The sequence below is a fragment of the Enhydra lutris genome, unplaced genomic scaffold, assembly GCF_002288905.1.
Source record: "Enhydra lutris kenyoni isolate GAN:26980312 unplaced genomic scaffold, ASM228890v2 scaffoldscaffold12, whole genome shotgun sequence".
Classification (NCBI taxonomy): Eukaryota; Metazoa; Chordata; class Mammalia; order Carnivora; family Mustelidae; genus Enhydra; species Enhydra lutris.
The window spans coordinates 15,715,173-15,720,069 of record NW_019154096.1 but is presented as its reverse complement, the minus strand read 5'-3'; the positions used below and the strand labels follow the sequence as shown (position 1 = coordinate 15,720,069).

The 4,897-nt window shown below is 38.0% G+C and overlaps 1 pseudogene; it reads left to right on the top strand.

The window, feature by feature from the left end:
- The first annotated feature begins 585 nt into the window (after window positions 1-585).
- On the top strand, window positions 586-933 carry LOC111145365 (annotated as a pseudogene).
- Window positions 934-4,897: the final 3,964 nt, after the last annotated feature.

The following is a 4,897-nucleotide window of genomic DNA, read 5'->3' as shown; positions in this document are numbered from 1 at the left end:
CTAATGTACAGGGATTCCTGAAGAAGCCTTTTATTTGTTTGTGATCATTGCTTAAGTTAGAAATCTGAGTCATTAATGAGACCTTTCTCCCCTTCTCATGTAATGAGGTACAAATACTCTCAGTTCTGCCCCACACATATGCACCCCCTTTATAAAAGTGATTTTTTTAAAGTTTTTTAAAAAAATCACTTTTATAAAGATTTTATTTATTTATTTGACAGAGAGACAGACAGTGAGAGAGGGAACACAAGTAAGGGGAGTGAGAGAGGGAGAAGCAGGCCTCCTGCAGGGCAGGAAGCCTGATGTGGGGCTCAATCCCAGGATCCTGGGACTATAACTTGAGCTGAAGGCAGACACTTAAGGACTGAGCCACCCAGGTGCCTCTAAAAGTGATTTTTAAAAATAGAGATTATTGATAGAATTAGCTGATGATAAAATAAAGCTACTAGTCTTTCTTGCTTATGATAGGTAGCAGCTAAAATCTGTGATGTTGGCTCAGGTCATGATCTCAGGGTCATGAGATCAAGCCCACATCTGATTTTCTCTCTCTGCAGCTTCTGGGGACTGTGTCCATAGGTGTTCACAATGGTCCAGTGTTTGACATTCCGCAGTAGGCTGTCCTATAATATAGCCTCTAATAAAAATAGGCTGTCTTGAGCCCCTGGTAATAGGATCATTTACCTTTATACCAAAGAGGTTGGGAAAACACCAAAATCTGCATGTGGTGTGTGCCTAGGCCGACTTTGAAGAGGAGTTGTGCTGGGAGAACTCAAGTCCTTATGAGGTTGTCTGAAAATGAGAAAACACGTCAGCAGGACCTATGGTGGTTCCATGTGTGTTCTTGACAGGATCAAGTGTGCTCTTCTTATTGAGGAGCAGAAAATTGTTGTGAAAATGTTGAAGGCACAAGCACAGAGTCAGGAAGCTAAATAAAAAAATGAAGCTTTTTTGAGTAATAAAAAAAAAAGCAAAAGGCAAAAAAAAAAAAAAGATTCTCTCTTTCCGCTTCTCTCTCTCTCCCCCCTTTAAAAAAAAAAAAAAAAAGGAAAAGCAGCTGGCCAATAGACATATGAAAAGATGTTAAATTCACAAGCCTTAAGAGATTAAAAGGACTACTTCCTGTTTGATTGCACTTTACCTACTAGATGGGCCAAAAAAAGTCCCTTTAGGGTGTTGAGGATATGGGCCCTTCTGAGTGCTGCTGATTGAGTGTCAGTTGTACAGCTTTTTGTGGGGAGGATGAGAGGAGCTAGGTATACTATTTATCTGCTAAAATAAAACATGCTTAGAGCATCGGGTGGCTCACATAAGGTTAAGCGTCTGCCTTCGGCTCAGGTCAAGACCCCAGGGTGCTGGGATGGAGCCCTGCATAGGGCTCCCTGCTCCTCGGGGAGCCTGCTTCTCCCTCTGCCTCTGCGTGTTTATGCTCTCTCTCTCTGTCTCTCATGAATAAATATTTAAAAAAAATAAATAAAACATGCTTACCCTTTGATTTAGCAACCCAATTTAGGAACTTCTGCTATGGAAGCTAAAACCTCCAAACCTCAAAAATACAACAACAAAATATGTGAGGTCATATTTACAGGGATATTTATTCCAATTATGTTTGTCAAGCAACAATACTGGAAACAAACAAATTTTAAACCTTAATGGGACGCGTTGCATGTATTATGGTTCCTCTATTATATGGAATATGATTAAGGTAATTTAACATTGTTAGAGCTACATGTAGTAAACTGGAAGGATGTGCATTATTTCTTAAGAGTGTAGCATGATCCAGGTTTGAAAACAGAAAGGAGAAGGACAGTCATAATATTTGAGCATAGGTCATTGATTGATTTGGTTACCTCAGGGATGGGATTTTCAGGGAAGGGGAATTATTAAATTTTCTTTTCACTTGATATGTTAAAATGAGGATATACTTTATAATAAAAAAAATCCAATAAAGCAAAACCAAAATCAAGTAAAGAAAAATTTAAGGTAGAGGAGAAGCAGAAATCCTTGTTCTCTTGGACTTCTTTTCCTTGTGTTCATTTTTACACTACCATTTATTGTACATTTGATCTTAGGAGTGTTCCTTATTCACAGTCACAGAACTCAGTTCTCTAAAAGCCATCGGTATCTGTGCTTGTGGAAATTTTCTCAGTGCTAATTAAGATTTATGGTTCCTTTGCACAGGCCTATGGTTTAGAAATTATATTTCGAACTGAGCTGGAGCTATAAAGAATTTTTGTTTGGATGTTGGTATCATAATCATGTTTTTAGAGGGTGGAATTAAGAATGCTAATTTTCTTCTTTCATGCCTGAAATTAGAGTAGTCCTATCTTCTTCATCCTTCTTATTTCCAGGTAAGTTGAGTTCTTGTCTTATTGGGTCCTTCTATTTTTAATTCCTGCTTTGCTTTTGATTAAAGTTGAAGTTCTTTAACTTTTTTAATTACAAGAACAAATGTTATTCATTCCTGAAAAATCAGAAACACAGTCAAATAAATACCAAACAAACCCAACTCCTTGCCTCCAAAGCAAAAAATCATGCAAATCCTACTCATTTGATATCAATGTCTCAATCCATTGATAACTTCCTTTCAAACTGTTCATTGAGAGTATTTTCTGTAGAGTAATCATGGAGATCATACTGCGTTGTAAAGAATAGTTATGTTATTTGAAAGTGGGTTTTTGGATGATATATTGGGTGTGGTTAAGGAATAACACTGGAGAGGCCCACGAAAGTGAAAGATTTCCTTACCTCCACGGGCCTCTGGGGCACAGCAGAACACGCAGGGGTCTTCAGGGGAGCAGGGTGGAGTACACAAGCCAGAGACAGGAGAGGATTTCATTGGTGCGTTTGAATATCACTAGTTCACAGTCAGGAGAGGACAAGTAGGGGAATTTGTGCTTGGTTGTCTGGTCAGGTCTTCATGGTCTGTTGTGGAGATGTTGATGCATCAGGTAAATAAAAAATTTTAAAACATTTGCAACGCACAGGCAAATCTGAATATCCATCCCTAGAATTTGTTGGTTTACATCTTCATTTTATCTGGAAAATGGGCATAATAATTAGCACCATAGGGTTGTTGCTATCACTACGTTGTAAAGGCCAGTGCTTGGTTCACAGTAAGTTCCTTTTATTCTGTGTTTAAAGGTTTCATATGTAATATTGTTTTTATTGAGCAGGTGATACATATATATTCAATGTATATGTTCAGTGTATGTGTTCAATGTGTATGTTCAATGTCAGTCATGATGTTCTGAATCTTTTTTTATAACAACGGCACCCTGGAGTTGAAGTACCTGGCTGCTCCCTGATGCAGGTGGCACTAGGGGGCTGTGGGCACCCTCGGCCCTTCTTCATTGCCCTAAAGACTGAGAGGTGAATAACCCCCTACTTATGACCCATGTTGGGCTTATCATATGTTATCAGAAGTGGAACATACACGACCAATGTGGACATTTTTATGTCCCCTTTATTTTTTGAATACAGCCAAATCTGCCTTCAGATGACAGGTTGTACCAATTGACATCCCGCCAAAGTGTGTGGGATTGCCTATGTCCTGAGCTTCCTAGAGCACAGCGTTATTTTTTTCTTCACCTTTATGAACATGATTGGTGAAAAGCTGCCCCACATTGTTTTACTTTGTGGTTATACATTTTTGATCAATGTAAAAGTAAAATATGGAGTACTAGCTTTCAGAAAAGATTGTGCTTCTCAGGGGTAAGTGTGGAGGCACTAATACCTGGCAGCCTTGTAAGTCACTGGCTGGGCGAGAAGAAGTTGGTCTCTGCTCTTTATTTATACTTGTCCTAGCAGCCCATGACATTGCTGTGCTTTGTGTTTCTGGTGAAAGTTGTGTAATCTGTTATTAAATTGAGACTCCATGTGGGAATCTCCATTCTGAAAGATTTTCCCTTTTAACACTGCTGAGTGTGAAATTGCAAGAGAATATAGAGGACTAGTCATGACTTGAGTGGAAGGTTGAGACTTATTTTCCTGGCTGGAGATCCAAAGAATTGTCCTTACTATGTTTGACATTTTCTTTCTTAGCAATATTTAATCATATAGTTTACTTTGGCAACACAGAGTTTGTTTCTCCAAATGCTTGCTTTATTTATGAGAAGCTATACTTCGGTTACATTGATCACTTTTTTCACACCTCTTTTTTTTTCCCTCCTTAGTTTTCCTGGAGAGATGGCAAGGAAATTAGTAAAAATGTGAATTCAATACTTAGAATGACATTTTCTAGCTTTCTTGGATTTTGGTATTAAAATCCAATTTTTGTTGGGTATGGTATTGATGATTCCTTGATAAAGTTTGTTATTTTCATGTCGTATTCATTTCTTGTAACAAAAAAAAATTGAATATATGTATTATATGTAGGAATAGTGTGTGATTCTTCAGAGGAATACATGATATTCCTAACTAACCATCTGAAGTACATTTCCTAACGTTGGAGCTAGATTTATTTTAATTTGTACATACATTTTCCTAGTTTTTCTCGTACTGGGGACAGTTGTTTGTTAAGGGATAGAGACATGATGATGTGGTCAACATTGTCCTCAAATTTCTAATCTCTGATCTTCAGGTCAGAACCTTAGTATCTTTTGGCTGAAAGCCATCATAAAGTTTGAATTAAAAAAAAAAAAAAAGAAAAAAATCATGAAAACATACCATAACATTCATGCTAGAACAGAGTTGCAAATATATAAAACTACCATTTAAGAGGTAATTTCTTAAACCGTTGTTAATCTTAAAAGTAAAACAGTCAGGGGTGCCTGGGTGGCTCAGTAGGTTGAGTGGCTGTCTCTTGAATTTGGTTCCGGTCATGGTATCAGTGTTGTGAGATCAGGCCCCAGACTGGGCTCTGGGCAGGGAGTTGGCTTGAGATGTGCCCTGTCTCTCT